The following is a 7,559-nucleotide window of genomic DNA, read 5'->3' as shown; positions in this document are numbered from 1 at the left end:
TCCCTCCCCCTCCCTACCTCCCACTCCCTACCTCCTCTCACTATCTCTCACTCCCTCCTCTCATTCTCCCTCACTCCCTCCCTCCTCACACTCTCCCTCCCTCTTCACACTCTCCCTCCCTCTTCACACTCTCTCTCCTCTCACTCTCCCTCCTCTCACTCTCCCTCGCTTCCTCCTTACACTCTCCCTCCCTCCTCATACTCTCCCTCCTCTCACTCTCCCTCCTCTCACTCACCCTCCTCTCACTCCTCACATTCTCCCTCACTCCCTCCTCACACTCTTCCTCACTCCCTCCTCACACCCTCACACTCTCACTCCCCACACTCTCCCTCCCTCACTCCCTCCTCTTACTCCCTCCTCTCCCTCCCTACTTACCAACTCTCTTCCTCCCCTTCACTCCCTGCCTCCCTCTCTCTCCCTCCCTCTCCCTACCTTTCACTCTCCCTCCCTCCCCCACTCACTCCCTCCCCCCACTCTCTCTCCCTCCCTCAGTTTTCCTCCATCCCTCACTCCCCCTCTCCCCCTCACACTCCCTTGCTCGCTCACTACCCCTCTCCTCCTCACTCCCCCTCTCTCCCTCACTCCCCCTCACTCCCTTCCTCTCCCCCTCACTCCCTCCCCCTCACTCCCTCCCCACTCTCCCTCCCCCACTCCCCCTCTCTCCCTCCTTCACTCCCTCACTCCCTCCCCCTCACACCCCCTCTCTCCCACTCCCCCTCTCACTCTCCCTCCCTCAATCCCTCCCCCCACTCCCTCTCCCACTCCCCCTCACTCCCTCCCTCACTCCCCCCTCTCCCTCCCCCCTCTCCCTCCCTCCTCTCACTCTCCCTCACTCCCTCCTCTCACTCCCTCCTCTCATTCTCTCTCAATCCCTCCTCTCATTCTCCCTCACACCCTCCCTCACTCCATCCCTCACTCCCTCCTCTCACTCTCCCTCCCTACCTCTTCTCACGCTCCCTCCCTACCTCCTCTCACTCCCCCTCCCTACCTCCTCTCACTCCCTCCTCTCACTCTCCCTCACACCCTGCCTCACTCCATCCCTCACTCCCTCATCTCACTCTCCCTCCCTACCTCCTCTCACTTTCCCTCACTCCCTGTCACTCACTCCCTCCTGTTACTCTCCCTCACTCCCTCCCTACCTCCTCTCTCTCCCTCCCTACCTCCTCATTGTCCCTCCCTCCTCACTCTCCCTTACTACCTTCTCTCACTCTCCCTCAACACCTCCTCTCACTCTCCCTTACTCCATTCCTCACTCTCCTTCACTACCTCCTCACACTCCCTCACCTTTACTAACTCCTCTCACTCTCCCTCACTCTCCCTCTCTACCTCCTCTCTCTCTCTCCCTCACCTTCACTCCCTCCCTCACTACCTCCTTTCACTCTCCTTCACCTTCACTATCTCCTCTCACTCTCACTAACTCCTCTCACTCTCCCTCATTCCCTCCCTCACTCTCCCTCTCTACCTCCTCTTTCTCCTTCACCTTCACTCCCTCCCTCACTCTCCCTCACTACCTCCTTTCACTCTCCTTCACCTTCACTCCCTCCCTCACTCTCCCTCTCTACCTCCTCTTTCTCCTTCACCTTCACTCCCTCCCTCACTTTCCCTCACTACCTCCTTTCACTTTCCCTCATTCCCTACCTTACTCTCCCTCCCTACCTCCTCTCACTCTCCCTCACCTTCACTCCCTCTCTCACTCTCCCTCACTACCTCCTTTCACTCTCCCTCAATACCTCCTCACTCTTTTCACATCTTTCCGATAGGAAGGAGACCAGAATTGCACGCAATATTCCAACAGTGGCCTAACCAATGTCCTGTACAGCCGCAACATGATCTCCCAACTCCCTGCACTCAATACTGTGACCAATAAAGGAAAGCATACCAAACGCCGCCTTCACTATCCTATCCGACTGCACTTTTAAGGAGCTATGAACCTGAATTCTAAGGTCTCTTTGTTCAGCAACACTCCCTAGGACCTTACCATTAAGTGTATAAGTCCTGTTAAGATTTGCTTTCCCAAAATGCAACACCTCGCATTTATCCAAATTAAATTTCATCTGCCACTTCTTGGCCCATTGGTCCATCTGGTCCAGATCCTGTTGTAATCTGAGGTAACCCTCTTCACTGTCCACTACACCTCCAATTTTGGTGTCATCTGCAAACTTATGAACTGTACCTCTTATGCTCTCATCCAAATCATTTATATAAATGACAAAAAGTAGTGGCCCAGCACCGATCCTTGTGGCACTCCGCTGGTCACAGGCCTCCAGTCTGAAAAACAACCCTCCACCACCACCCTCTGTCTTCTACCTTTAAGCCAGTTCTGTATCCAAATGGCTAGTTCTCCCTGTGTTCCGTGAGATCTAACCTTGCTAACCAGTCTCCCATGGGGAACCTTGTCATACACCTTACTGAGGTCCATATAGATCACATCTACTGCTCTGTCCTCATCTTTGTGACTTCTTCAAAAGCCTCCAATCATGATTTCCCACACACAAAGCCTTGTTAACTATCCCTGATCAGTCCTTGCCTTTCCAAATGAGTCCCATTCACCCAGCACCTCCAAACCCCCCCCCCCCCCCCCCCCCCCCCCCCACTGTCTCTGGCCCTGAAAACCTTCCCAAAGAATCTTTGTGCTCCTTCAGTTCTGACCTTTAAACTCCCTCTTTGATCAAAGTTTCGGCCAAATCCCATGTGGCTTGATGTCCGCTAAGGTTCCCCTTACACACTTTGGGAGATTTTGGTTTGTTAAAGGTGTCTTAGAAACTTAAATCCTTGTTGCCTGTTGGCTTTCTCTGGAGAAATTGGTGTCTTTTCCAACGTGACACACGCGTGTCTAAAGGTTACTCTGCTGGCAGCAGCCATCAAGGCCAGTTCTTTTTGTGACAATCAGCTAGAGATACCTCCCCCTTGCCTGAGCAGTCTAGTACTTCCCTGGAGCAGACCCTACACCACGTCCTTCGCAGCCTTCAATACGTCAACAATGATGATGAACATCTAGCCATGATCATCTCTACGCCTCCACTTTTCGCCTTCAAACAACCATCGAACCTTAAACAGACCATCGTTTCCAGCAAACTACCCAGCCTTCAGGACAGCATCGACCACAATTCTGCCACGGCAATCTCTGCAAGACATGCAGATCATGGACATAGACACTCATCACTTATGGGAACACCACCCATATGTATAGTGCAGATGTTCATGTGACTCGGCCAATGCTGTCACTACAGGCCAGGATGCCCTGAGGCACGGTTTATTAACAAGACCACGCAGACGTTACTACAATGGATAAATGGCCACCGCACAACAATCACCTGTCAAGAATGCTCCCTCCCAGTCGGGGAACACCTCAGCAGTCAAGGGTATTCGACCTCCTATCTTCGGATAAGCACCCTCCAAGGCAGCCTTAGAGACACACAACAATGCAGAATTTCCGAGCAGAAACTGATAGCCAAGTTCCGTACCCATGAAGATGGCCTCAACCGTGATCTTGGGTCCATGTCGCACTACATGTAACCAGACCATACTGCTCTATTGTAAAATCTTTCTTACTGTCCTATTTTAATGATACCACATTGATAAATTATGATCTCTCTACCTTAATTAGTTTGTAGTTTTGGATTACCTGTTATTTTGGTTCGACCTTCGCCACGTGACCGAAAGAACAGCGGATGCTGTAAATCAGGAGCAGGGCCAAGGGGTCCTGGCCGGGGGTGGGGAAGGTGCTCCATGGGTCTGGCAGCGTCTGTGAAGAAAACATCCGAGTTAACATTCCGGGTCCGGTGACCCTTCCACCCGTTTTCTTTCCAGATGCTGGGATTTTTCTAGCAGCTTCTGTGTGTGTTCTGCATTATTCTAGTCATTTGGTTTGTCTCCAGCACTACCTTAGTTTTAATGGTTTGTAATGATCTCTTTCCCTCATTTAATCAGTCATCCCTTCGCTTGTTATTCAGCTGTTGACACCCTTGGTCACCAACCAGTCCACAGCAACCCTCCAGACCCATCTCCCCCTGCCTAATGCACCTAACACTACGGGCGATTTAGCACGGCCAATTCACCTGGCCTACACATCTCTGGACTGTGGGAGGAAACCCACGCAGACACAGAGAGAACATGCAAACTCCACACAGACAGTCGCCCAAGGCTGATGCTGTGAGGCAGCAGTGCTAACCACTGAGCCACCCATACCACCCACAGATGTTTTATTTCTATACTCCACTCGCGCCAGTTGTATGATCCTTTGGCCTCTCTGTCCTTAATCTCTCTGCCTATAAACTCCATGCCTGGGTGCTTCCCTCTCACTGCACCTGGCGGAGGGGCAGCGCTTCGAAAGCTTGTGATTTCAAATAAACCCGTTGGACTGTAACCTGTGTGACTTCTGACTTTGCCCACCTCCCCGGCGTGCGTTAACATCACAAACGTCTGGCAACATTGTCGCTGTTCTTTCAGGCTGCAGAAACAATTGCCATTCGGTTTGCTGCTTATCTCCCCAATCTGTGAAGAGCCACCAAAGCAGGCCGCGTTGGAGTCCACACCTCCGCTGCCTTCAGGCCAAAGCGACAGCCAACGTTCCCCAGGTCAGCTCCGTCCTGTCTGATTCCTGCAGTTCCCTGCAGGGAACCGGGAAAGATAAGGGCTCCACACTCTTCAGGGAGAAATCTGACCGCATTAAAGCTTCCAATTCCCCTTCTGGGAGGTCCTGGAAACTCTTCAAAGTGAACGCCAAGGTTGGGCGCCTACGTTGCACGCATCATTATGGTGTTCCTGTTGAATGGACCATTCGGCCTTCACCTCTCCCCTCCGTCCCTGCCCCTCCCCATTGAAAGCACTCAGGGCTGGATGTGGGACAAATGAACACTTATCCCATCAGCAGACTCCCTGGACTGATTGACATGTTAGTTTTCACATCTTGGACGGACATCAGGAACAAATTTACCCCGGTCATGTTAACCTTAAACTGCAGAATGAATCACAGGGAGAGGAACATTTCCCGTCTTGTGGCCCTTTCCTCTTTCACAGTCCTCTTTGGTTTTCCTTTCTCGCCTCTGATCAACGTTTTTCACTCCTTTTCCCATTTTTGGAAGCTGATTTTCTTTTTTTTAAACTTTGGAAGAGAAGGTTTGGAACCAACTTTAAAAGTGACTTTTCCAGTTGATGGGAATCCTACATTCAGAAGGTTGCTAGCCTTGACTGGGGTAGCCATTGAACAGGTCATCTGGCGTCAGAGTCCCAGCACAGTGCTGCACTGTCGGTGCTGCTGCTTCTGTTAAGACATTAGACCGAGTCTCTGGCTCCCCTCGCAGTCGGACAGAAGAGTGGGGCTGTCTCGTTCCAGCATCCTGTTTATCGCTCCGTTTCAAGGAAACAGATTATCTGCTTTTGGCTGTTTGTGGGATCTTGCTGTGCCCAGCTTTTCCGGCGGCGTTCCCCTCATCGCCACGGTGACTGCTTTCCGAGAGCGGCCGGCGCTCACTCCAGCGCATCTTGAACGGCGCGATGCGAGGCCGCACTGGTTCACTAATGTCCTTTAGGGAAGGAAATCTGCCATCCTTACCTGGTCTGGCCGACATGTGACTCCAGACCCACAGCAATGTGGCTGACTCTCAACTGCCCTCTGGGTAATTAGCGATGGGTAATAAATGCTGGCCTAGAACATCCCATGAACAAATTTTGGAAAGAAAATTCATCCTTCCCTCCCTCTTATACAATAATTACATCAAGAGGATGCATGGTGGCTCAGTGGTTAGCATTGCTGCCTCACAGCACCAGGGACCCAGGTTCGATTCCAGCCTCGGGCAACTGTCTGTGTGGAGTTTGCACATTCTCCCTGTGTCCGCGGAGGTTTCCTCCTACAATCCAAAGCTGTGCAGGTTAGGGTGGATTGCCCATGCTAAAATTGCCCCATAGTGTTCAGGGATGTGTACGTTAGGTGCATTAGTCAGTGGAAATGTAGAGTAATAAAGTAGGGGAATGGGTCTGGGTGGGTTACTCTTCGGGGGGTGGGGGTCGGTGTGGACTTGTTGGGCTGAAGGGCCTATTTCCACACTGTAGGGTTTCGATGAATATAGTTTTATAGAAACCTCTGGAGCAGACAGGACTTGAAGCCAGGCTTCCTGGTCCAGAGGAAGGGACAGCACTACAACTGAGTCGCATTCACTTGTGTAGAGAAGATTGAGGGATGATCTCATTGCAGGCAATTAAGGAACCTTACAATGAAGGGAAACAGAGAGAAACAATCTCTTCTGGTGTGTGTGTGTGTGAGGCAGCCGGGGAGGAAGAACGGGAGCTCCAGAACTCCGGGGAAAGCCACACGGTTAGAACCAGACCATTTGGGAACGCTGTCAGGAGGTGACCCTTCACCTGGAAGGGGCTGAGAATCTGGAACTCTCTGCTCACACCAAGGTAGCTGTTGTTGAGGCTGGGGAATGGGGTGGGGATGGGAGGGTGTTGATGTGACAGGGGTCATGGTGAAAGTTTGGGGTTCCATTGGAAATTTGACCTTTTATTTTGTTCATTTGGAGCTAAGGCAGGTGCGTGGAGCTCCAGCTGTCATGGGCAGGATCAGATCAAGTTGGGGGAGGGGGAGGGGGGGGCGGTGGGAAATGGTCTCCCTTTATTCCTGCCATCTCGTTTCAAGTAACCGCAGGGGCTGGGTTGAACATCAGGTCGCTCCACGATATAAAAACGCCACGGGGGATTTATCCTTCAAACTTACTTCATCAAGCGTTCCACATCGGGAGAAGAAATGAGGATAGAAAGATGCTGCCGTAGTAACGTCCCCCGGAATATCCTTTAAATGATCTTGTCAGTCAGGTTAAACAGTAACAGCAAGCAGAAGATTGGCCCCATCTTGAGGAGAAAGAGTCAGGTTTTCGGGACAAATGTCTGGATCTAGCATCGAGTTACTTCCAACAGCAACGTGTGAGATTTTCCAACCAATGGAGCTCCCTGGGGGCAGGACCACCTGCTCTGAGGAATAAAAAACAAGCCTTGGCCTAGCCCTGGGATGGGATGGGGAGGCCTGAGTTGCAGCTCTCCAGTACAGTATCAGTTGCTTCTTTAAACCCTGTTAGCTCCCTCAGGAAGCAGCCCACGCAGCAGGAAGGGCAACACATCGAGGGAGACAGCACAGAAACCGACCTTTTGGCCCAAACAATCCGTGCCCACCATAATCCCAAACTAAATTAGTCCCTGGGCCATGTCCCTCCAAACATTTCTTATTCACATACTTATCCAAATGTCTTTTAAATGTTGTAACTGCACCCACATCCACTGAACTGAACCCATGCACTTGGCATCGCTGTGTCACAAACTAGCCATCTGGCCAACTGAGCTAACTGACCCCCAAAGTAAAGCAACTTGAAATTTATTTTGAGAGGATTTGGGGTGGCACGGTGGCTCAGTGGTTGGCAGTGCTGCCTCACAGCACCAGGGTCCCAGGTTCGATCCCAGCCTCAGGTGACTGACTGTGTGGAGTTTGCACATTCTCCCCGTGTCTGTGTGGGTTTCCTCTGGGTGCTCTGGTTTCCTCCCACAGTCCAAAGATGTGCCGGTTCGGT

This window comes from Hemiscyllium ocellatum, chromosome X (assembly GCF_020745735.1).
Source record: "Hemiscyllium ocellatum isolate sHemOce1 chromosome X, sHemOce1.pat.X.cur, whole genome shotgun sequence".
Classification (NCBI taxonomy): domain Eukaryota; kingdom Metazoa; phylum Chordata; class Chondrichthyes; order Orectolobiformes; family Hemiscylliidae; genus Hemiscyllium; species Hemiscyllium ocellatum.
Note: the sequence above shows the minus strand (reverse complement) of the source record.